Genomic DNA, 27,440 nt, shown 5'->3' on the forward strand with positions numbered 1-27,440 from the left:
GGAATGAATGCACACAGAAGGATTCACAAATGTAGTTCGGGATTTATATAAATGTAAAAAAAAAAATCCACATATAAAAAAATAAGGTTCACATGTATTTCTGATGCACACACAAATATTTCTTGTTTTAAATAAATGTAGCAGAAATCCACAAATATATGTATTAATAAGTATTTGCAATTTTCATCAAAAACATATTTGGATGTTGTTACATTTATATACAAACTGTTGAATCTGCATTTACAAACTGCTTGTCATTTGTGAACTTCAGTGCATTTGTGTGTGGGTGTTTTGAGACTCCCCTGCTGCGGCTCGATTCACAAATGCATTTTTTTCCACAGGGAATTATCTGTAGCCAATCAGATGTCTCCTTCCTTTTCAGCCAATCACATGAGCGTAGATTCGAGGGTGTGATTTGCGATTAGATTAGAACCATACAGCTCAAGGAGGTTCTAGAGCTGCCCGGAGGTCAACATGGAGTCTGGTAGTGGCACTCCAAGTCCAAGTAAGTTAAGTGATAACTCTTGTCGTGCATGATTAAATATGTTTGAGTTATGAATGCTTGCTACGTTAGTGAAGAGGCATTTAACACTAGTGTTAGCTAACAAGTTAGCTGCTAATAGACAACCTAGGTCCTAGGATCATTAGCTAGCTAGCCATAATATGATCCTAGTAACGTTAGACAACATAACCTTACCAGTAACTCACTTGCAAATAGCTTACCTGTTTAAATATATGCAATAAAATAAGTTGCTAGCAAACCATAAGTAAACAGGTAACTAGCTTGCGAGATCGGACTGCACACATTGTCCACTTGGCAGTTTTGATTCACTATACAACGTTAGCTGACCTTAGCCAGCTGTTAGGTACAGTACTGACTGACTCATGGACTGACTATATGAGATGGCTAATGGATTTAGCTAGCTACAATAGTTAGACCATTAGTAAATAAACATAGCTACTTAGCTCCTAGGGGATACATAAATAAATAAATAAAACATGACAAACATGGATCGGACAATGACTATGAACCCATCTGCAGTGGATACAAATATTGTCACGACACCGGCAAACGTGGTTATGTACCATGCTATTTACCTTTTGGACATATGACTGTTGTAATTATTCGTGTTATTATGTCGTGTTATTCAGCTACAGCTCAACAGTTTTAGAACTGTAGCTGAAATATTCAAAAACTGCATCTCATGGAGGCCTGCTGGTCATTCCCCCTGTGCGTAACATCTTACCTCTTTTAGAGTTGACAACTTTATTGTTTATGTCCTATGTTACATTAGTTTGTACAGTACTCACATCTGCTCTGCATTGTCTGTGCTAACTGATAAACATATAATATAAACGTCAGTGTAATGTTGTTATAAAGCTAGCAAAATGCAATAACAGTTACCCTTTCTCATTCCTTAGGTTACCAGAAGAATAGAGCAGCTCTAGGATCCACCTACATGCATGGTGGACCATCCTGGTCTGGAGCCTGTATGTTTGAATGTGTTCTCACTACAGAATGCATGGTAACCATACTGAAAGTCGGCTAAACAGACCAAGGGTCCTCCTCATCCTCTTCCTCCTCTGTTAGGTCAGGACGGGTCTCCTGGATGGTCCTTGATAGGTGGGGAGGTCAGGCTAGGTTGTGGAGGAACAAAGGGGACAGTTGAAGAGCCAACTCTGAAATCTCTTCATCTCTGCAATCCAAAACTAAATTACCACAAACTACAGCCTCAATAATTACTAGTTGATTCTAAATGTCTCCAAGCTACTTAGCTTGCCAGTTTACCAACCTCGCGTTGGTAACGTAGTTATTCAGGAATTGCTGATCAGTTCAAACTTAACATTAACATTAGCTAGAGAGTGAATAAAATTGTCTTTTAAAATATTCTGAAGTTGTCAGGTTGTGTGCTGTCATCTTAGCCAGCAGCTAACAAACAGTCATTGTCCGATCCATGTTTGTCATGTTTTATTTATTTATTTATTTATCCCCTAGGAGCTAAGTAGCTATGTTTATTTACTAATGGTCTAACTATTGTAGCTAGCTAAATCCATTAGCCATCTCATCCCCATCACAGTCAGTACTGTACCTAACAGCTGGCTAAGGTCAGCTAACGTTGTATAGCGAATCAAAACTGCCAAGTGGACAATGTGTGCAGTCCGATCTCGCAAGCTAGTTACCTATTTACTTATTATGGTTTGCTAGCAACTTATTTTATTGCATATATTTAAACAGGTAAGCTATTTGCAAGTGAATTACTGGTAAGGTTATGTTGTCTAACGTTACTAGGACCTAGGTTGTCTATTAGCATTATATAGCTAACTTGTTAGCTAACACTAGTGTTAAATGCCTCTTCACTAACGTAGCAAGCATTCATAACTCAAATATATTTAATCATGCACGACAAGAGTTATCACTTAACTTACTTGGACTTGGACTTGGAGTGCCACTACCAGACGCCATGTTGACCTCCGGGCAGCTCTAGAACCTTCTTGAGCTGTATGGTTCTAATCTGGTTCTAATCAGAATTGCAGACTGCGCAGATGTAACGCAAATCACACCCTCAAATCTACGCTCATGTGATTGGCTGAAAAGGAAGGAGACATCTGATTGGCTACAGATAATTCCCTGTGGAAAAAAATGCATTTGTGAATCGAGCCGCGGCAGGGGAGTCTCAAAACACCCACACACAAATGCAGTGAAGTTCACAAATGACAAGCAGTTTGTAAATGCAGATTCAACAGTTTGTATATAAATGTAACAACATCCAAATATGTTTTTGATGAAAATTGCAAATACTTAATAATACATATATTTGTGGATTTCTACTACATTTATTTAAAACAAGAAATATTTGTGTGTGCATCAGAAATACATTTGTGAACCTTATTTTTTTATATGTGGATTTTTTTTTACATTTCTATAAATCCCGAAATGCATTTGTGAATCCTTCTGTGTGCATGTGGATTTTTCTTACATTTATATAAATCCCGAAATGCATTTGTGAATCCTTCTGTGTGCATGTGGATTTCTTTTTTTACATTTATATAAATCCCGAAATGCATTTGTGAATCCTTCTGTGTGCATTCATTCCTATTGAGACTGATCTGACTCCATACCCATCTCTGTGGAGTTGCCCTCAATCCTCACGCTGCAAGCATGCTGCCTCAACAAGAGCACGCACACACACAAACACACACACACACACACGTACACCGCACGCATGCAGCCTCGACAAGCATTATCAGCCTTTTCCCCCTCGTTTGTCCCTGCTAACACCGTGAGCACGCTGCCTCAACAAGCATCATCATCAGCTCTTTTCTCCCCTGGTCTTTGCTCCCTACAAATCCATGACAAAGCTGCATGAATAAGCCTCATCAGCCTTTCCTCCTCAGTTTTGCTCAAACTTCCCCTTCCTCAGACACGTCGCCCCGACCGCTGCACTGGAAAGGCAAAGCACGCAGGTCAGGACGGTATACCGTGCAGAATACTATTGAAGAATGCAGAATCTAGTAATACCCACGGGTTTCTACAAGCCACTGTAATCTGACACACAATACGTTGCGTGTTCGTTATTGTTTTACTCCACTAACTTGAAAAACCTAATGTTCCTGATGTGAGCATGTCCTGGTTTCTAATCAGCCTGAGTTGCGTGCGTTGAATTTAATTACTTTTATCTTGAACTGTTCGAATTTCAAACACTCAAATCAGCATTTGAAGGAAACGGTTGGCACTATCTGCCAATCACTGTCCTGTACCAGTACCCAATTAGAGGTATAAAACCCTAAAACTTATGTGTCCATTTAACATTAAGGACATTAATGCTATGTTGATACAAGTAAGGTAAAGATGAAGCTGAAAACACAATAATATAGAGCAGAATTTCTGATGACTCTTGGCCTGTGGTTTAAGAAATGCTGCCACAGTGGAAAGACTATACTGACAGTCTGGATTCCAGGTCTTCCAGGACAGGACAGACTTTAAAGAGCCCATCTAAAAGGACATCTGTTGAGTGTGTGAGTGTGTGTATCAAGGGTGCTCAAAAATCTCACCATTATGTAATTTGCCCTACTTGCGTTTGTCCTTAAAACTCAGAGAAAAAACCGAAGTCACACAGTTGGCCAGGGAGCAGGGTAAGGGGACAGAAGGGGCCAGAGGAGATCAGGAGACTAGGAAAATCTTAACACGTTGGAAGCATAAGGTCCTGACATGCTGGCATGGCCGGACCACACACACACACACACACACACACGAAAACACCCACTCACATGTGCGCACATGAAAAGTAGTCAATCTCTACTAATTCGACCTCTGTTGTAAACATTTTTCCAAAGTCCAATTCCCAGATAGGTAGTGAAAAATCTGGAAAAAAGAAAAATCAGGATCAGGTCTTAAATGAATTCTCTCTCGCAAAAAAAAGGGGTTCAAAATGCAAAACGTCTTGTCACCTTCTCCATGGAATATTCTCAATATTCGGATACATTAGAAATTCCTATTTCAAAATGTCTTTTTAGGATTTTTGTTAAAAGGGACAAAGATGTAAAAGTAGGGGAACATTCTCTTTCCATTTTTTCCATTTGTGACAGACTCAAAAACCTGAGGCCTAATTTGCTCATGAACCGTGGTTCTGCTCTTGGCACAGTCTCACACGTTGTATTTATGTCGGAGTGTGTATGGAAGTGTGTGTGTTTGTCTGTGAGAGTAACAGCTCCCAAACTGGCCTCTAAGAGAGATGCGTATTAAGCAGCAGGCCTGAACAGCAGTGACTTTATGACTCATCTTCGACACTAACCTACGTAGTAAGTTCATGTCAGTTAAAGGCTTGAATCAATACGTTAGCTGTGGTGTCGATGCCCTTTGCATACCAGCCTCCCACAGTGTCAGACTTGCAGCCTAGCACCTCACTAGCTCAAATTAGCAGTATACTAGTGGCTTACTGCCATTTTCACAGAGGAAGGCTGATCTGAACTTACCACAATGCCCCAGTTAGTTCCGGTTTCTCCTGAACGGTTCCAGGAACTGGAGTGAATGGGTAACCGGACCAGTGTGGTACAGTTCAGGGCCTATTGCTCCAAGAACCCCTCAGCACTATGATCATCTTTGTCCATATGACTTGCATTGGAGCAAAGACGATTCAAGTCCTAGAATGCTTTTTTAGAATCCGAGCCAAGTTTAGTTTGGCCTGGATGAGTCCGAAACAAGTCTCTCATAGGTTTCTCTCTATCTGCCTACCTACATATGTACCTACCTATCCATCCACCTATCCATCTATCCATCTATCTATCTCAGAACTCTGGCAGTTTTAGGACACTATTAAAACCTCTACTAGAAAATAGCTCATATCTATGTCAGCCCCATCTGTCCCTGGAACCCTGGCCCACCCAAAAGCCTTCAGGTTGGGAAACACTGCCCTGTGCCACTGAAGGCTTTGGGCAGTTCACCCTTTGCCATGACCCTAACATGCTTCAATAGGGTCACTGCCTGAGGAGGGTAACTCTAGCTGGCCAACTCTCCGCTCTGTCAACCTTTACATATGTACACTTTACTTGCACGAACACGCATGTATGTATGCATGGGAAAGAGACAGAGCTTTATCTCTATATCACTCTTTCTCCACACTTGAAAAAAAAAACACATGGGTATGCCATCAAGTTCAATAGGTGGCACCTTCATAACACATAAGTGTACTCACTGACCCTCTTTGTGAGAATAAATATGACCCTTACCCCTTTAATAGCCTTGAAGTGTTAATAAAAGGGCAGTTGGAGCCATTTTTACACAGTGTTTTCAAATGGGGCATAGCAGGGCCAAGGTTTCTTGGGGTAGTGTGAGACCATATTTTGTCACGTTTCATCACCTCATCATACAAGATAAATACATCACATACAAGCGAGTTTAGATCCAAGTCTCTTTTCTATCGTCCCTGACACTCCGTTGTATTCTATCAAATCAAGCATCGTCAAATAATGCTACAAGGAGAGATTAGCTGACAGCGCAATGACAGCAAGTCCACAGTCGAGATCAATGACGCACTCAGTGTTGAATCACCTCGAGGTCTGGCCCCGGTGACCCCAGTCAGTGGCAGGTCCCTTTCCTGCTCCTGCTTGTCTCCAGCAGCTGTCCACCAGCCCGTCATTTATAGCGCCCCCATGCAGAGAAACACATTCTAAGGAAATGCCCCTGCTGGCAGGCAATGAACCAGCCATCGCCTCAATGGCCGGAACAGCACCTCACACATAGCAACCCTCAAGACGTGGGAGTATGAGCGAGTTCAGTTAAGTTCACACTCCAAAACATGACTTTCTTGTTTCATTTGGAACGTTTAGCCGCTCCGATCCGCAGTCCTGCAGACAGGTTATTTTTGCACACATAGAAATTCACAGATACAATTTGACTTTTTCTTAAGAGTCATACTCTTTCAGTCAGTCCAGGATGGAAGGGGAAGGGTTTTCAAAATCCAAGAAGTGAAAATCTTCTTTAAAAAAGTTCATGCATCCTGTCTTGAATGACATAACTGAGGATGAATACTCCTATTAATAATCAATGAGTCCGAGATTTTTACCTTAAAACAACAACACTGCTACTACAAGACAAGTAGCAACATATTCTTTATGTCAGGAAGCGATGGGGTTTATGGGAAATGTAGTCTTCATTTTGAGAAACACTAACTCTAACAATAGGTGTGAGATACAGGCTACTAATCGTTTGTACAATGGTCTCATTTGTTTACAGTCATTATACCAAGGTATCTCAATTAATTGGACAATGATATATTGATGTTTAAAAATGCTTCAAATAGCACCTTTAATTTTTTTCCCTTTAAAATTGTATCTACACATCCAGGCCCATCTGTGCACGCAGCAAGTGAGCAACCTTTCCTTACAGCCTCCAGTCCTTCAGTCCCTGCCATTAGCTGCTCAGTTATCCAGTCAGTCCATCAGCTAGAGAGTCAGCAAGACAGTCAGCTATTCATTCATCCATCCAGTCAGCAGTCTAACATGTCAGTCAACCTGGCCCCTAACCATCCATCCATCCATCCATCCATCCATCCATCCATCCAGTCAGTCAGTTTGCAGTGGGTCACTGTATGGCTGTGTGCTTCTGTAAGGCAGCTGTGAGCCCGGAAGCTGCTTAACTTAGTGAGAGACCGAAGGCTAGAGGGACCACAGGGAGACGGAGGGGGCACACACACACACACACACTTATATATATATATATCTATCTCTGTCTCTCACTTTTCCCTTTTCCACATGTGTCTGTTCCCTTGCTTGCTAAGCCTTGGTGCAGTGAGTGAACACGCCTACTTTGCACTTCCGCTCCATAAACTGCAACACACCTGCCCCCAGATGGGTAGAGTTCTGTGTGTTGTTTGTGTGTGTGTGTGTGTGTGTGTTGTTTGTGTGTGTGCGTGTGCGCGGGTGGGCCCCTGCTGGCGTCCTGTGCTTGATGTAATACACTGAAATGCATATTAGCTGCTACCATGACATTACATGTGACATCCGTGGACGTTTCCCAGTGAATTCCATTTCAATAAGTTTCATTCCATTTCGCTAATAATCCACGTACCTCCCATTAATCCGGGCAAGAAAGCATTCACTCCGCTCATTATGCTCAAACTGAAGGGGGTTATTTTAGGAGGAGCTAAATTGGCATTGTGACCGTGACAGCCTGCAGGGCAGACGGGCTAAATATGTCGAGGTACAATCGTATAAAAGACATAAACAAATTAGTAAGTGTTGGAAAGCAACAGCGTTTTTGGCTGAGCGCCCCTACAGAGGAAGAATCTGTACTTTTCTACACAACAGGCCTCATTAGCTTCTTGGCAAGGCACTGTGTGATCCGGCAAATCTGCTTATATGTACAGAGCAATAATTTGGGTCAGTCTTTTAAAGCTATGCATTTTCCTCTCGTTATTGTGACTATTTCAGACTAATTGATGATCAGCCGAGCTCGGAAAATGAGGCAAATTTCTTTTAATATATCCAACCTTATTGGCCAAATGCATGTGAATGTGCAATTACCGTGATTATAAGTTATCATTTGCGCGTAATCACGCAGCAAGTGACTAATTGATTTGACATCAAATAGTAATAGAGATGATTTTATTACCCGTGGAAATGAAATTGGTGAAATTCAATTAAATACCCCCCTCCCAAAAAAATATGTGGAACTAACAATACTGTAAATAAATCAATGCTTGGAACTACGGCAATAAAGAGTTCACTACAGACTTCGAGTCAAATTCATAACGGAGCGATCAGAGCTGCCGTCCGGATATTGAAGTGGTGTCTAATCCCGTCTTTTCTCTCGGTGAAAAAGGATGTCAGAGCAAATCACAAGTGCTCACCAAGCAATTACCAGATCCATCTGAACTCCTTATTACTCCAATTACTAGTGGAGCATGCCTTGAAATCACAGATGACCTCAGACTATTGTCCCAACACCGTGAGGTCGGTCTACCGCGGAGAGGAAAGATCTGACCCGTGGAGCGATAAGGGAAATGGAAGGACGGACGGCGCTTTGATCAAAGCTGGACGGTTTTTTTGGGGGTTTTTTTTTTTTTCGCAGTCACAAAAATGACTTTGATTTCGAAAACGGGAAAAGAATGTGTCTCTTTATGAATGAAGTCGATAGAACTCAAGGAAAAAAAGATTGTGAAGTTGGAGGGGGAATTAAAAGAGTCCGCGTTTTTTTTTTTTGACAATCCAGACCCGATGCAGCACTAATTAAAGACAGTACATGTGTGTAAAGGCTCTCAGATGTCAGTTGCACCTGAGCAGACAACAGTGGTAGCGTGCCAAGGCCTGGAAAAATACTCCAATATTTCCAAACATTATATGAAACCACACAAAGAGCGATGGATTTACTTTATCTTACAAGTGTTATAGCTTTGGGAATAACTTTTTGCTAACACCCCACCCAGCGGGCGAAGCACATGGTCCGCTAATGATATTGCATTGCTTACAGGTAGAAGCGGGCCCCGTTTTCCGCTGTGATGACCACGGCATTATCATTAAACAGCAGCTTTCAGAAAAACTCTTGTCAACACAGAGGTGACATTTTCGACACCGTTATCTCGAGTTCATTTCGAATCCGCTTCAAAAAGTTTTTCTCTTTTTTTTTCTCTTTGATCACTGAGATTTTTCGGGAGTCCTGCTGCGGCGCGTCCATTCGGCCCAAGTCCAGCCGAGGTGGAGAAACGCCTCGCCCGCTCGGCTCGGATTATTCGTCAAAGCGATTTGAGTTGCAGCGGAAACTAGCTCCGCTTCTTAAGCAGCCAGAGGTGCACAGCAATAGCAGAAGTTTGATTTTAATGAGCAGTCTGTCAAAGGAGATTACGATTGTTGCGAGTTTGGGGGGGGGCGGAAATAAAACAAGCGCGCCCAAAGTGCTTCGGTTACCTGAGACCATTTTCAAACGCATTTCTGATAAATCTGCACGGGAGTAGTCTGCCTGAAAACTCAAAATGCCATTGATATTTTAAAATTATGTTATTGTTGTGATGTTATTATTAGGTTTTATTTGTCTGTATTAAGGAATTGACAAATTACGCCACGGTTTCCCTAATTTCCCCATATAATAATAATACTGATAATAAACCTATCCAGTTGTGATCTGTATCAACAAATTACCAATTGACAAAATAAGAAATATGCAGTACAAAAGTATCATGCATTACTCCATGGAAGGGTTTACATTACAGTATTTCAAACCAAAGAAAGCAATTCAATCAATTACTCAATAAATACATATTTAAATTAACAAACATATTTTTCTCAAAGACCTAGAGTGTCATGAGTGGAAACACTGAGTGGAAACAGTGGAAGCACTTGATAAAAACACAAGAATGTGTTTATGCCAGTGCTTATGCAAGACAAAGATAAGGTCACTCTGAAAAAATGAACCAGCTCAGGTGGGCCTCTAGGTGCACACTCTCATCCCCTAGTTTGAAAAAAAAAAAAAACTATATAAACATACAGTACCTTTTGGCCTAGATAGATAACATTTTTCCCTGGGTCCCCTAAAAAGAGCGAGGGAAGTGTACGGGGCGAAGCCAGTCAAAGTGAGAAGGAGGCAGGAGATAAGGGGGCCGAGGTACGACTCAAAGGTCTTGTGACACAGATGGGAAAAGTGTGTCATTGATGGTTCTGGATCAGCCATGAAAGAAATGGCGCGTCAAAAGGGGAACCGCACACTCCGTACTACCAACCGCCCACAGCTGATAAGGCCCGAAAAAGTGTTTCTCATCATTCTAGTGTAGCAAGAAGCAGTCAGTTTTCTCAAAGGATTCTCTCAATACATGCAATTCCTATGCTCTCTAGTCCATATACTGTATGTTGTCCATGGGCAACAATTGAAGACTTCAGCTGAGTTTTACACAGAAAGGAGATTTATTCGATCACAGCGAATAATTAGGAACCAAAGTTATGCCTACAAAAAAAAAAAAAAAAAACACTTTTTGCACAGACACGGCGTCCACAAACTAAGCCTCTCAATCGCTCCCGGTGCAGGAATGTGGAGTTTGGCTGGCGGTGGGAGAAATACCGTATGGAAGTGTTTACAAATCTAGACTGAACTGTCCAAAATGAGAGGATTAACGCGGGTTCTGTCTTAGCGTGGGCTTTAGCTTTAATAAGCGCGCTGCCAATTAAGAAACTGCTGCAGAAGGCTTTTAGAGAGGCGGTTTGTGCGAACGTGTGTGTGTGTGTGTGTGCGCCTGCACGTGCACACACCTGAGCGTGCACGTGCAGGCACACACACACATGAAAATACAGCTTTTAAATATGTCAATATTTTCAGCCTACTTGCCTACCACCTCATTACATTCTGAAATAGTTTTTTTTTTTTTTATTGTGTAGTGATCTGAACAGCCTGTGAGTGTGTGAAACTCTAAGAATGTGTGTGTGTGTGTGTGTGTAATGTGTGTATGCTTGGTTGTGTGTCTACAGAACTATAGCAAGCTGACTCAGCCTTGACAGTAGCAATCGGAAACAGGAGACAAGGACTTGGCACTCAACATAAGCCAGCAGCGAGGGCGCACACACACACACACACACACACACACACACACACACACACACACACGCTTATTGTCTGTGCCTGTGCCTGTGCGTGCCATCACGGAAATAACTGTATATCTTATCTTCAACAAATCTCAGGGTTTTTTAACTGTTTCAAAGTTCGGTTGCCAGTTGCAAAAAAAAAAAGAAAGAAAAAAACACAGCAGAGAGCAGAGCGAAGGGTGTATGTGTGAAGAAGAAGAAGCAGGGGAGGAAGGAGTGGGGGGTGGACACATAAATATCAGCCTTTTCTGGACACTTCTTCTTTTCTACTCTGTCACTCGCTTTCACACACACGGCGGACCGGCCCACTTCCTTACCAACCCCGTCTCCTCTCTCTCTCTCTCTCTCTCTCTCTCTCACTCTCTCACACACACACACACACACACACACACACACAGCGCTGTCCCCCCGGACTTCCCACTGCAATTACTTATAAAAACTTTTCAGGGCCCGCCACACGTGGTCGGGTTTTTAAAGAGCTGCGTCCCCCTCCTCACGTGGTGCGGGGGGTATTGAGTCGTCACCGACCCCCTGAATGATCACCGAAAAATAAGGCGGCGCAGACAATAGCTCGTCTTGATGAATTCAATTCTTTCAGGACCCTGTACCGTTGTCCAGGCAGCTCCGGGCGAGACAATCGTTGCTTTGATAGTCCAAGAAACACACACTCACTCACTCACTCATTCGCTCTTACACAAAAAAAAAAAAAAAAAAAAAAAAAACTCCCCTCTAACTACTTCCGAATGAAGATCTAAAGATATACGTCCGACCGGAACTCGGGGATGTATTCTTTTTTTTTTTTTTTTTTTTTTTTTTGGGGTAATTCTTAGAAGTCGCCCTTTCTCAAGTCAAGGCACTTCCCGCTGCTTAAGCCGGTGTGAGGCACAACAACGAAAAGAAAGAAAGGAAGAAAAAAAAAAAAGCAAAAAAAAAAAAAAAGAAAGAAAGAAGACGCATCCAGCTTCGGCACACTCGCGAGGGGAAGTGGGTGGCGGAGGAGGATGGGGTGGTGGGGGGGGGGGAACCAAACAAAAACAAAAACTAAAAGCGATATGAGGAAAAAAAAACAAGAAAAAGAAAAAAAAAAACACACACAGGGCTTGAAATTGTGTTTTTTTTTTTTTTTTTTTTTTTTTCTTTTTCTCTCTCTCTCTCTCTCCGGGACTGACCTGGTCTGCGGTGGAAGCGGCGTTGGCGTTGGCGTCGGACATGGTTTTTGGATGCGGTGACCCCCCAGTGCTGCGTCTCTCTCCGCTGGCCGCTGTGGGCTCCTTCATTCAACACCTTCGCCTCTTTCGGTTTTCCGCGGACGGACGAAAAAAGAGCGGGCGGGCGGGCGGGCGGGGGGAGGAGGAGGAGGAGGAGGGAAGGGAAGGGAAGGGAAGGGAAGAAAAAAAAAAAAAAAAAAAAAAAGCCGCGCACCCTCCCTTTTGCCCCGGCTTGATTAATGCCTGAATTACTTTCACCTCATTTCATCTGATGGAGCTCCGCTTCCTCTCCGCCTCTCTCGCTCATTCGGCATGGTAGCCCACTCTCTCTCTCTCCCTCTCTCTCCCTCCCTCCCTCCCTCGATTCCAGCTCTCCCTCCCGTCCCTCCCTCCCCATCCCTTGCGCTCTTACTTTTTTTACTCCCCCCCCCCCCCCCCTCCCTCTCCCTCTCCCTCTCCCTCTCCCTCTCTCTCTTTCACTTTCTCCCTCGCTCTCTTTCGGTCCCTTTTTCTGTTGTATTTCACCATTTCAGGAAAAATGCACCCCTCCCTCCTTCCCCTCCCCCCCCCCCCCCCCCCCCCCACACCGCCAAAAAAAGACACAGGAGAGATCCACAGTCTTTTTTCCTCCCTTTTCCTCTACCTCCACAATGAATGGCTCGTTGTCACTCCAGCACCTAGGCTGAATACAGAGCGGGCGAGCGGGGAGAGAGGAGGAGCGGGGGGGGGGGGAAGAAGAGGAGGAGGAGGAGGAAACTGGGAGGGGGGTGGCGGCGATGGAGGGAGGGGGTGGGGTGGGGGGTGGGGGGGTGTTGAACTCCTAGTTTAGCTGGCCGGAGTAAAAGGGGGGCTGGAGCACCCAGGGGGCTGCTGCCAAGCTCTCGCTCCCTCTCTCTCTCTCTCTCTCTCTCTCTCTCGACAGATTAAAGTGAGGAGGAGAGGAGAAAAAAAAAAACGAAGTGAGGAGCTTGCACCCCTTCCAACCGGACTCCCACCTCCCACCTTCTCTTTTCCCCCTCTGTCTCTCTTATTTCTTCCGTTTGTTTTCAGGGGCAGCTGCTGCGACTCCGCGGACCACCAACAACTTCCCTTTCAGCCGCACTTGACTCCTCCAAATCCTCGTCCCTCTCTACATCCCCAACCCCCCTCCACCCACCCCCGACGCTGCCAGCGCCAGGCCCGGCCCGGCCCGGCCTGAGCCATCCGTCGTCCCGTCCCGACCCCCCGTCTCCCCCCCCACGCCATGTTCGCGCCCCTTTTCAAACGCGAGCTCCTTCCCCTCTTGATGCCGCCCGCTTTGTGGTTTTAAAAAGGGGTCGCAGCACCCCCCACAGACCCACCCACCACAAGCCCCCCCCCCCCTCCACCCATATTGTTGTACGCGTTCGACGGCATATGGCTAACGGCTTTGTGTCAACAACAACAACAACAACAAAAAAACAGGAAGAGGGAAGGGAAAGTGAAAAAAAGGGGGTAAAAGTGCGCCACAATGCGAGACGGACGAACAGCGCAGGAAAAAGGAGACGCCGCCTTTCAGCATGTCGATCGAGGGGGTGGGGGGATGGGGGGGGGCGATTCCTCTGACAGGATGCGGCGCTGGTCGTGTCAAAAGCTGACGGGCCACTGGCGCCGGGCCTAATGGGTGTTTGATAGCCGGGGACAATGGGCGCTGTCGCTCGAAGTGGAGACCCCTCCAGAAAAGTTAACACGAGACGAGCAACTCGGACAGGATGCTATTCATTTGTCGATCAATTCGGGATGGGGGGGTGGAGGTGGAGGAGGTGGGGGGGGGTGGGGGTTGAATCTCATGCGGGACCCCCGTAAAGAAAGGAATCATTACCATATACTTTCCCTATCGGAGGTGGCGAGAGGAAAGCGCCGGACGCCATGTAAGGTTGATGTGTTTATCACAGGAAAACTGTTGACTTTCTCACTCGTGTATTTCTTCTTCCCTCGAGAGGCACACAGTCCTTACAAGAGAAACTCAGGAACACGTTCGTTGGACGGGGTACGAAAAGGGGGACTAAGAGTTAAGAGTCAGAGGGAGCTAGTTTAGCCACCGAGGCTCCTTCCCGGGTTTGACCACGGTGCCTTTACCACGCTCTCCACTGACGCTACAACACGAGGCCTGTGAGAACCACCACAGTTTGTTGTTTGGGGGTGCGGATGAAATATCTGGGAACAAACAGACCAGCTCGCTCCATTTCCAAGGAGCCTCTGACTGCTATTGTAGCCGGCCTGGTCTGACACTAGGCTCTTTCTATTCGGCAGCAAATAACAGGAATAAAAATCGCTCCGCTTTCCACACGCTCTTTTAGTAGTAAGCTCCTGCACTGTGTGTGTGTGTGTGTGTGTGTGTCACTGTGTAATGAATTACACACATGCAGCGCCTAGAGAGATCCTGTGAGTCTTGCATATGAGTCCCTGCAGCCACGAGGCAAGCAGAGGTGGTGTGTGTGTGTGTGTGTGTGCTGGCATGCCTGCATGAGTGTGGAATTTTTTTTAGAGCAAGGATATGTGTGTGTGTGTGTGTATGTGTGTGTGTGTGTGTGTGTGTGTGTGTGTGTGTGCGCGGCAGGTCATTAGTGCCTCCACGGGGGATCCAGCCACTTCTTATTAGCTCTGCCACAGGAGAGTCTGTTGGCCTCAGATTAGGTCAAATCTAATGAGGAGCCACACACACACACACACACACACACACACACACACACACACACATACACACACGCGCTGATTATCTGTACTTGAATCACGGAGGCGCTAAGCGTGGGGATAATCAAGCGAAAAAGTCTCACTATGAATTTGATAGGGACAAAACGATCCTGAAAAAAAAAAAAAAAAACATAAAAAGAAAGGTTGTCGTGGCTGCAGTTGGCCGTTTGTAGGGGAAGACTTGTTTTGTTAACTAATTGCTTGTTTATGTTAGGTCATTTAACTCTAATTAGAAAAGCACAGATGCTGCCGTTGGTAATCACACCAACTTGTTCAAATTCGCTTCCCTGGTCTTTTTTATGTGTGTTCGCTACCACAGCAGAATGACCTGTGAGAAGCAAATTGCAACCTGTGCGCCGGGGATTTTCAAAGGGATTGAAGCCATTTAATGTTACTGATAGCAAGAGCCTATTATTCTGGATGCAGGCACATCTTTATTGCACTACTGGAGTATTTATTTTAGTCATGGTACGGACCTGAAATGAGTCACGGCTCTGTGTCTGGGTGGATGTCTCCTTGGCAAGAATGGACCCAGGCTCAAGAACTGGATTTACTTATTTCGTTTGGGTCCGGAGATGATTTGAGAACCCCAGCTGCACTATGGATTGAAGTGAAGATGGAGAGATCTCTAGTATACTTGAAAACAGGACTAGCACCTGTTCTGGAGACTGCTATTGTACAACACATGACGGACAGAAGCGGAGAGAGACGAACAAAAAAGGAGGGCAGAGATGGAGCGGCAGATAAGGTCAGAGGCATCACCTCTTTTCCTGAAGGCTTCCCCATTAACTTGCGGACCTATGCCAATATCCATTAGAGGTAACAGACAGTGATAATCTTAAAACAAAGAGACAGAGGGGCAGACCCACTTCCCTTTTCCCTATTAACCTCCAGCAATATACTTTGAAGATTAACTGAGGACTCACACGTTCACACGTTTATGCAAAAATCTTACAGGCAGAGATCAATCAACCATTTCTCAGAAACGGAAATAGCTTGGAGGCAGTTAGTTAGACTAGTCAAAATCTAAACAACAGATAAGAATGGCTATGACCTCTTTTTCATCTTTGCCACAAATATACAGCTGAGTGCTATCGACACGGTTACCTAGCGCCACCTTCTATCCTTCTACTACCCATCTACTACTTTCTACTATCTTTCTACACTCCTGCCGATCTTTCGGCTGTTTTAAATCCCTCAAACAGGGGGAGGAGTTTGACCATGGTGAATTACAGAAAGGACGGATCAATGAACACTTTCCCAGACAGGCCCTTGAACCTGAATCTGGATCTTTTGGGCATCGGCTCTGGCCCAATCCACGAAGGAGAATCAGTCAAGAATCAATGAGTTTAGACGAGGCAATACAGTTGAGACTGTATCATGGAACGACTTGCTATTCCTCAGCTATCAAGCAGCAGCACTTCATTATTTTCTTCAAGGAACCCCACCGAATCTATATGGTAGAAAGTTGAAATTTGCGGTTACAATCTATGTTCATTCCAGACAGCGATGGGATTCCAGAGGAAACCCAAGGGGTCACGCAGGTGTCTTCTGGACTGAAACTTGGTGGAATATACAGCAGGTTGCAGGGGCTGTGAACTGCCAATCAGTGAGCCAAAAGCAGGAATCTGGGCAGCGGAGGGGGAGAAAGGAAGGGGAGAATTCACTCTGTTGCTATAGAGATCATGGAACGAATGAAGGCTGGATACAAAGACATCGACAGAGAGGGAGAGAGGGAGTGAGAGAGAGAGAGAGAGAGGCAGAGGAAGGTATGAAAGAGGTCACAATATGGTGCACCACTAAGAGATGCAGACAGAAGTCAGGAACAGACACGCCGCAGAGAGAAAATCATGTCCGCTCTTGTATATTCTGTTCATTTTATCCTTTTTTTCTCACGTTTCCAGAAAACGTGTTGACAAAAAAGGCAAGTCGAATATCACTTCTCCCTCATGAAAGACCTGTAACTCCAATTGTGGTGTTTTTTTTTTTCTCTCACTATACTGAATTGCAGTCTTTGCAAGTTTTGTGATCCAAAGGCCAGTGAAACAATTAAAACTCAATTCAGAATGTGCATCAGAAAACAATGTTGGCCCATCAGATGGATTGGAGACTCTAAATTGCCCATAAGTGTGCATGTGAGTGTGAGTGTGAGTGTCTGCCTATCTGTGTTTAGCCCTGTGATGGACTAGTCTAGGATGTTTACCTGCCTTCTGCCCAGTGCATGCTGGGATAGGCTCCAGCCCCTGCGACCCTGTAAAGGGTTTTGCGGGAATGGAAAAATGAATCAATACATTTCCAATATTTGAGTATTTTGAGCGCCTGTTTTGGTTTATACTGCAATAAATACGTCAACTTATACAGTTGTTTTATCAAGCATATCATTCTAATATAAGATTATGGAGGTTTTTGCTCACATTTGTCAATGAACCAAATATGTATATGCAAGAAGATTACTGTCAGTGTCAAACAAACAAATAGCTTTTGCAACTTATAGTCCACTTTGATGTGAGCACAATCGCCTACCAACACACACACACACACACACACACACACACACACACACACACACGCACTCACACGTATAAAAGACAGATATGCCAAACCCCAAAGCTGAGGTCAAGCAAATACAAATTTTAACAATTTTAATTGTTGGCCGTACAAGAGGGGGAAACAGTGTGAAAGCTGACTTAAGTATGGAAATTTGTATAGTCAAATGAGATCCTCCTGTTTCAGAATTTGTATTAGGGATTAGGGATGACGTTACAATCTAGTGTAGGTTTACTAGATGTGATCCAGTTTGATCGATTGATTGGTTCCCACTGGGGCCATCCATATTGCAAATTCAGGTAATATGGGATTGTAAGGTGCTTTGAGAAAAAAAAAATCACCCAATGACTTATTGCATTAGTGTGCTGCTGGTGGTGGTGGCTTTAACTACAAAAAAAAAAAATAATAATAATAATAATTGCAGCGAGAGATCCAAGACCCATCTCCCTGCATGACGACTTCTCATTGAACATCCATGGAACCAACCTTTTTTTTTTACACGGAAACGCAAATCTCACAGTGAGCCAACAGTCGTGTCTGGGCTTATTACATCCACCTCGATCTATATATCTGTCCCTTACCGCAATTAACTTAATATCTCATCGCCTCTGGTTAGCTCGGCACGCCTGTGACGGGGCGTCCGACTGCGAAAAAGAGACCCGAGCGGAGGGGGGGGGGGGGGGGGGGGCGTCGATAAACCCTGAGTTCCCCTTCCCTCCGAGGACGAGCCACGAGAGAGCGGGAAAAGGCCGGAGCGGCGGAGGGACGGCAGAGACGACGCGACGAGAGCCGCGAGGGGAACGAGAGGAGAAAACAAGGGGAGGTAGAGAAGAGGCGAGGAGAAGCTAGAGAACTTCACAGGGCTGAGGTTCACAATGGGACGGGCACGGCGGGAGCCTGCGGAGCCGAATAAAAGGGGACCCGAACACAAAAAGCTCCGTTTTTGCAGCAGCAGGTAGGCTTTGTCCGGCGCAACAAAGGGACAAAATGTGTTGGAGCGCAGTCGGAGGGAAAATCAACCTTCCTGTTCAACTCCTAAACGGCGAGCTCTTTAATTGGAAAAAAAAAAAAAAAAAAGGGGGAGAGAAAGTGTGAGAAAGAGACAGAGAGAGAGAGGGAGAGGGGAAAAAACAGATGACAAAGGTGAAAAATACCAGGGGCGGAGAGAGAGAATAAAGAAAGGGAGCGGAAACAGCGGGACAAATAAAAAAGAGATCGGGGAGAGGTGGGGACACGGGACGGAGAGCGGCTGACCTGAGCTGAACAAGACGAGATGAGCGGCTAAAAAAAAACGAGGGAACAGAGAGATATTTCCAACGCTTGGTTTAACCTGAAGTTTCCATGATAATTTCTCTAAACCCCCCCCCCCACACACACACACACACATCCCTCAGTGCTTTGGCTGGGAGGGCCCCAGCTGTTCGGTCTGTATAAATAGCGTGAGGCTTCGGCCCGGACCCCCCCCCCCCACCCCACCCCCCATCCCCACCCCCCCGGGGGAGAGAGCGAGGGCTCATCGGAGGGAAGGCATGGGAACAAATCGGGCCGGAAAAAAAAAAAAAAAAGCACACACAACATACACATTTTGACAAACATATGGGGCCATTTGCCGGGGACGAGAGTGAGGGCACGTGCGGCTCGAAAGTTGGCCTCACGTGGGCCGCGGGTCGCTGTCGTGCCGGGAGAGTGGAAAAACAGGAGACGGAGAGAGAGAGAGAGAGAGAGAGACGGGAAAAAATGAAATATGTCATTTGTGTTCATATTAGAGCCAAAACGCCGTCCGAAGTGTCAATATTTGATGCCAAATCGGTGGAGATGCGTTCATATTTGTGCTTGTATGCGGCCTTTGGTGGATCAAGGTCATTACTCGCATAGTTGAAGATGTTCTTTTTTCTTTTGCACAACTCATATACACAGCAGCAACCGCAAAAGACTACAAAATCCTTCGTGGAAGCGTTAAAGATGTGTGTCTTTCTGTCTGTCTATGTGCAGCAGCATTATACATACATATGCCACATCTTTAGTTCTGAATATGTAAGGGATTTTTCTCTTTGCAAACCCAAAATAGCCCCAAAATACGATCGCTCAGCACTGTATTTCCCTTGGCGATCGAAAAAAAAAAAAAAAAAAACGGAAAATTTGCATGAAATCAAGAAAGCTGTCACCGCTTTGAATAAAAGTAAATTACTTCTTCCAAAAGGTTAACGCGCCCGTCGGATGCAAGGAGGCTGACGGGTGACTTTCTGCTTTCTGGCGAAAGCGGGAGTGGGGGCGTTCACACGCAAAGAGAGAGAGAGAGAGGGAGAGGGAGAGAGAGAGAGAGAGAAAGAGAGAGAGAAGGAAAGAGTGATAAATAACGCAGGGGAGGTGTGTGTCCAAGCAAGGGAGGGCCCTGAGAACAGCGGACCCCCCCTCATCCCAGGCTTATAGCTGCCATTCAAGCACTCATACACACACACACACACACACAGAGCCAGGGAGCAGGTTGGGTTCAAGCGCAACAAATTACCTAAATATGGCCCTGAAAAGGCCTTTTGAAGGCAGCTCAATTGGAAACCGTTGAAAATGATCATAATACTAAAGGAAACCGGGGGAGATTTAAGAGGCCTGTTGTGTCGACACAATGTCAAACCCCTGTCCATAATTTCACCGACTTCAGAGGAACGAGAGGAGGAAAAGGGTGAAGTCCCCTCCAAGTTGCTTGTCTTTTTGTGTGTGTGTGTGTGTGTGTGTGTGTGTGTGTATATGGGGTTGTGGGAGGGAGGGCGACCCATTAAAAAAGGAAAAGAAGGGGAGAGGAAGAAAAACAGAAAAACGAAATTTTCAGCCTGAGTGGTTTTTCCAAATGAAATCTAAAGGTCCGAAACTCAATGGGGTCCTTTTTTTTTCTTGCTCGTTGCTGCGTGTGTATGTATGTGTGTGTGTGTGTGTGTGTGTACGAGTGCACACGGAGGGGGGGGGGGTTCGGCGGTGGTGGGGGGGCACCTTTTAAAGGGTGCCCAGCAGTGGACGTGTTTGGCATTCTGCGGCCCTTGTCCCGCAATTGTGCGTTCGCCACAGTGGCCGCCGCTAAGCTGCCGCCGCTCCGTACACGGCCGCTCGTTTGTTCGGTCAGTCGGAGGGGGGAGTGTGTGTGTGTGTGTGTGTGTGTGTGTGTGTTGGGGGGTTTCAATCAGAAACAGAAATCATGTCTGACTCTTCTTCTTCTTCTTCTCCTCCCCTCCCCTCCTCTCTCTCTTTCTCGGTTCACATCTGTTTGTCGCCCCAGAGGCAGTCAACACGGTTGCTGAGCACTGCTGTTAACTAAACTGGCTGACTGGCAACTCAATATGTTCCTTACATAAGGACAGACAGAGGGGGGGGGGGGGGGGAGAGAGAGAGAGAGAGAGAGAGAGAGAGGGAGGTGCAGACAAAAGGTAGAGAAACTTGCTAGTCTCACCTGGAAGCAAACCTTATTGACAATTTACAGTTCCTGGGGGCAAAGAAATATCTTTCCTAATGCAAACGAACACACACGCCGTCCCATACACACACACACACACACACACACACAGGCTTGGCGCCCTCTGCAAAACAAAAACCAAAGGGGACGCCGAAGTTCGCTGCCATCAGAGATGCTGGGCCAAAATCAAACATGGCTGGTGGAGCCACATTTGGCCCCTGGGCTGCAATTTGGACAGCATAGTTATAAAGTGTTGTCACAGTTCTGGAGCAAAAAGTCACAGCCTGGAGTCCCCAAACAGACTGTGTCTGGGGCGCTGAACAGTGTACATGCATATATATATATATATATATGTGTGTGTGTGTGTGTGTGTGGGTGTGTGTCCGTGGGCGCTTGTGTAAAAATGAGAAATATGTTTGTGTGTGTATGCGTGCTTACGTGTGCACCTAATATGTGTGGGTGGGTAGCCGTGTCTTTGTGTGTGTGTGTGTGTGTGTGTGTGTGTGTGTGTGTGTGTGTGTGCGTGTGTGTGCGTGTGTGTGCGTGTGTCCTGACCTCGGGGAGACTGTGGCTCTGGGTTCCACTATTTCTTTCCATTTAGTTTCCACTTCACAGCTTACAGCACACATTAGCCACACACCCCATGGGAAATGGCACACACACACACACACACACACTGACTGACACACACACTCTCTCTCTCTCTCTCTCGCTCTCACCCACCCACCCGCCCGCACACACACACACATACACACACACACAATAGCTCACCACTCAGGAGGTACAGAGAACTGTGGGGTCATGACAGCCCAATAAAGCCACATTCCGGAGTAATAACAAACTGCCACTGCTGCTTTGAATTCTTCCCGAACACGTACCTTTGATGTTTGCATTTAAGGCATCATATGCAAATTCATTATGAATGTAGGAAGAATGTGCTTTAAGTATACAGCTGGTAGTTACAGGCAGCGATGTCTATATATCTATTGTCCTGAAATAGCTGCTATGCCAAAACGTGTGGTAACGAAAATATATATATATAGTGCATATACTGTATGTAGTTATTATGAGGCATGTGCTTATGCAATACACACGTGAATTCCTAAGAAACTGCAGTTCAAGTTAGGTTTTGCATCTTCAGTCAGAAGCAAACATACCTGAGTTTCCCCTCAGGCATCTGAGATTCTATGAATACAATCAGCTTTAGCTTCAGGTCCTGGAACTCCATAAACTGCTGGGACTAACATGCTGCTACCTGTTGCTTTCCTGCTCGTGGCTTTAGATTACCTTTACACTATTACCAGCAAGTTTCTGGAATTGCAAACAAAATTACAAATTGTACAAGGTAATCGAATACAGAGAATACAACATTTCCCCCCCCCCCCCCCCCCCCACAATCTGACATGAGTCGGATGAAAAATATAAGCCGAAATTAGAAATATCAAAGCATCTCTTCAACTGTAAACGGAAGGCAATCTGAGGTGAGCTTTTCCTTTCCATCCGGCCTTCATAGTGATGGGAGGAAGGACACTGGTCGTCACAGCCAGACAACTGAAGCAAACAAGTCGAGTGAGAAGTCAAGTCAAACAGAAAGAGAAAAGAAAGAGAGAGGACAGCGACCGGGCGCCCCCCCCCCCCTGTGGAAGCTCGTGCCAGGGCGCCATCTGCTCTGTCCATTCAGCAGGAGAGCGGTGGCTTCCAGGGCAGTAAAAGACTACGCGGGAAGATTGAGGAGACTGTGTGGGGGGGGGGGGGGGAGGCCGGGGAACAAAGTTTGGGCAGAGAGAGACTCCCCCGGCAGAAGGCGACCGGGCCGAGCCAAGCGGTAGCAGGAAGCGGGCGCGCCTTGTGTGTGTCGCCAGATTTACGATGACGGCGCGAACCCGGGTCCGTCCACCGAACCATCTGGACCAGCGGGCGTAAATCTGAGCCGGACAAGTAAAGTAACCTCAGAGAATGACGTCGAAATAACGGCGTAGTACAAAAAAAAAAAAAAAAGAAAGAAAGAAAATGGAATAATGGCAATAGGAAAAATGCTAATTTAGAAGGAGGGGACTCGCCGGACACAGAGATAGAGGGAGTGGGGTTTCAACATGCAGCGATGGAGAAATACCAAATGTTCATTTACGCAATTGTTGTCGTTGTAAATGTGGAAAAAGGAGGAGGAGAAGGAAGAAGGCTGAAGAGAGCTGCAGGAAGAAGAGGAGGGGAGGGAGGGAGGGGTGGAAGAAACAGTGAGGTGACAGTTGGCGATGGGAGATGGAGGTCTAAGACTCACGCTCTGCCCCTTCACACACACACACACACACTCACTTTCTTGCCCTCCCGCCCAACTTTCTCGCTCACACACAAATCCCTTTCTTTGATTCTTTGTTTATCGTTCTCCAGCCACAACTGACATCACTGTCTATCACTGCGGAGGACAAGAAACCTAGCCACGAGAATCGGCCAATCACGAGAGGGGAGTGTGTGTGTGTGTGTGTGTGTGTGTATGGCTGGCTGTCCAGTGTCACTACTGGAGTCGACTGTTCGACCTGCTGCTCTACGGCTTTGTTTACCTCCGCAGATAAGAGATGTATGCTGGTTATACTCTCGCCCCCTGCTCCTCTTTTATGGGAAAAAGCAAACAGCGGCACTTGAATGGTATGAAAATAATGTATATGGTTTGAAATCATTGCAAAAACTGGGTTAAGAGAGACATAAATAAAGCTAAATGGCCATCAGCATCTCAAAGTACAATCCTAACCTTAACTGAGCCTACTTGTAAGTCATTTATCAAATAATTTCAATATCATAACACACTTTTTCTTCTGCCTTTATCAATTTTTAATGCTCTCCACTCCCTGGATTCGCTGCCAGATGAAGTGAATTGACCCCGACCAATGTTTGTCAGTAAATGTTAGCAAGGGAACGTAACATTCAGATACAGAGAACAAACAAAGGTGCCTTGAGCCAAATCAAATAAGCAGTCGATGATTTAAGCGATAATAAGTGGCACATAGCTTTAGGAAAAGTGTGGTAGATGAAAAAAACTTTGGGGGAGGAATTCGGCTTGGCATCTGGCTACCTGTATCCCAAATGAATAAAAGCAAACAGATCGCTGCCTTATCCCAAAGGCACAGCTTGGCATGGCATGCTGCACGGTACCTATTGGTGTCTTTGTTAGGATGCTCACTTCTGTTTTTTTTCCACTGTTTTTAGCCGTGGCTGAATCATTCACATGGTGTCCTGATGACTTTTGAGGAGCTGTGTTTAAAAATGAGATATCCGCCATTTGAAAACAGTCACATCTACCTAAAAAAAAATAAAATAATAGATTGCGCATTGTATTCATGAATTATGGTGCTTTTGAAATGGCTATTAAGACTGAAGTCCTTGTTTATCAAAATCAAACACTTTCCCTGAATCTGGATCCTTAGTGTCTTAGTGATACTGAATGATAAACTTTTTTCTCCCAAAAAGGACAGTATATTTTGTGTTTTTAGAAATCACCTGATGTCTGGAATTAAATTGATAATTGATAATGATATGTATTTTGGCCCCTGGGTGTGTCACGGGCCACGGAAAAGGTACATAACTGCGGGGTGACAGCATATACCATGATCCAGTTCCAGGAAACAAACCCCTTCAAGCGATGAAGACTGCAAATCATCCTACCATCATGACTGACACCCCTTCCAATGCTGGAAAACAGTGATGCAAAACAAGATTGTTATTTAATGACTTTTAGAATCGCAGATACAGCCATATCTAAACTGTCTGACCTTTTCACGCAACTACCCAGCTATTTGATTGGCAAACTGTCACTGAGAAAAAACAAAAAAAAACCCCCACAAAAACACAAGTTCTGAGACCAAGAAACAAAATCTCCATCCCCGCCGACCCCCTTCAAATTATCTCCGTTTCCAGAGAGCAAGACGAGAGCGCGGGCGAGACTGATAGCTTGTACCTGTCGAGTTCAGACAATGTGTGCGGCGGTTTAAAAAATGGATATGCATCTTGAAAGGACAGAGCGGAAAAATGTCACCGGGGGTGGGTGGGGGGGTGGGGGGGGAAAGCGAGGCTTCAAACGCGCGAGAATGTCAGAAGGGAGCCGGAGCTGTGCGTTTGTGTTTACCGCTTTTCCTCGAGACGGACGGGAGGGCTTGGACAGAGAGAGAGAGAGAGAGAGAGAGAGAGAGAGAGAGAGAGAAGTGACTTGACTGCCAATGACACCAAACCCTCTATTTAAAGCTTCACCAGCAGTGTAGACCCGACTGACAGATTCACCTATAGGCCCAAAAAAACGCCAAAACCATGCTCACTAGCAATGACCAAAGACGGCAATGAGCAAAGATCTATGTCTTATATCTGTGAACCAAGAACATGAATGAAAGCGAGTTGGGCAATGAGAGTGAAATGAAGTAAAGATCCACTTTTTGGGACGGTTTTTGATCGGTGAAGAAAAAAAAAAAGTCGGTGAGGTGCGCCTGGTTTGCCTGGTGAACAGCAGGTGGTGACAGCTCTGTCTGCGGCACTCAAACTCAAACAGGACGTGCCAATCAGAAGAAAACCACAAGTTAGGCAATTGTCTTTCCCCTTCTTGTGCCTCCGTCTTTAGAACCTCTAATACACGCTTGCCCCAACGCGCCGGTTCATTATTTTTGTTTGTTTTGATGTCTCTGTCTCGTCTACTGACCGCTGTCATTACCGAACCACCTTTGGCTCCATTATGTCATTACATGATTGGAACAGGGTTGTTGTTGCTATCTCATTGCGCAGATGTGCTGCGGGAACCACAGGAATACAACTACCAGCCTAAAAAAAAAAAAAAACTCAGCGCAGTGCAGCGACTTCAGGGATCGGGAGCAGAAAATCGAATAATCACGAACTAATGAAATCACGAACTAAGATGAAATGACGCCGTCCAAGGTCAGCTAGGGCAGCGTCACCCGGAATCCTACGTAGTGTTTCCAGGTAATGTGGTTGACCAGTAGATCATAGCAAAACCCAAAGCAAAATCCTCACCTTTTCGACTCTCTCTAAAGAAAGAAACAACCTAGGCCCCTTCTTAGTGGAAAGAAAACGTTTGAAGGGACCATTCCTGCCTGAGTCACCATACTAGCCCGACTCAACCACCTGGCCTTTTGTCCTCAACATGGGAGGAATAAGGGGGAGAGGAGAGGGGAGAAGAAGGGGGGGGGGGGGGGGGGTGATCAACCTCAGGTCAGCTAATGCTCGACTGGTGGTCCAGCAGCTGCATCCCACCAGCGCTCGGCACCGACGACCCCCGCACAGTGCCGCTGCTTGATGTGTGCGTACATGTGTGTTTGTGTGCACACTTGTAGTTGTGGCTTTGTATACACAGCGTATATGAGAGTGTGTGTGTGTGTGTGTGTGTGTGTGTGTTAACTGAATGAGAGCAAAGACTTACCAGGATCCCAGCAAACTGCTTCTCTTCCATCCTTTCGGGACCTGGTGCGCAAAGATCCTCGCCTCTCTGCTGCGTTCTCTGCCTCTGCCTCGTTCTAGGACGGACTCTTCCGCCTCTCGGGATTAGAGTGCGAGGGTTTTCTGAGGTGGCTCTCGAGTGTCTTCACCCCCGTCGCGTCGCTCTCTCTCTCTCTCTCTCTCTCCCTCTCTCTCTCTCTCTCTCTGTGTGTGTGCGCGTCTCGTTTCCCCCCTCTGCCTCTTCTCCGTTGTTTGGGAAGCGTAGCTGGAGTGGCGTCGCCGCTTTGTGTTAATTCTGCCCTAATCCAGAAACTTTTCTATGCTGTGAAAAGAACATGTGACAAGCGGAGAGGGGTGGAGGGAGGAAAGGAGTGAGGGAGGGTAGGAGGGAAGGAGAGAGGGAGGCGACACTTTTTTTAGTTACTTGTCCCCTTGGCCACGTTCAAAACAATTCCTCAGTCTGTAAATCACCTGCTTCTCGCTAAAAAGATATCAAGCATTTGGCGGGCGGTTTAGAGTTCAGTGATTGCCGAGACGGGAAAGAAAAGCAACGACTTTTCCAAGGAAGTGGTTAGGGAGGATGCAGAGAAATGATTCAGAAAACACGTAGTGACAGATTTGCATTTTGTAGCAAAGCAGCCGCCACAACAATGTGTCCTTTTGTGTTAAGAGATTAACTGTTAGGGGAACGTTTAGACTGCCCATTGACTACCGCTGTATAAAAGCCAAACCGGAAAAGAACACTCAAAAACAGATGGGGCTGAAGAGGAAATGGGCAGAAAATAGTTCTAATTGAGTTCAAATGACCTTGAATGGTTATGTTGGCTATAGGGTTGGTCCGATTGACCAGTTATTGACCATTGAGCCCTCCACATCGCAACATTGTGATTTAAAGCTTCGCGTGTAAAAAGCCAGTAAGAGTACTTTATCAAAACATTTATCCTTAGAACTGGTGAATATGTTTTTTAACGAGTGTCAGCCAGAGAGCGCAAAAATGAAGGATGGGTTTATTCGAATTACTCAAGGAAAAACAGCTT

The sequence above is a fragment of the Centroberyx affinis genome, unplaced genomic scaffold, assembly GCF_046629955.1.
Source record: "Centroberyx affinis isolate AG114_WGS23_722 - 3 ecotype Tasmania unplaced genomic scaffold, CSIRO-AGI_Caff_v1 ptg003040l_1, whole genome shotgun sequence".
Classification (NCBI taxonomy): domain Eukaryota; kingdom Metazoa; phylum Chordata; class Actinopteri; order Beryciformes; family Berycidae; genus Centroberyx; species Centroberyx affinis.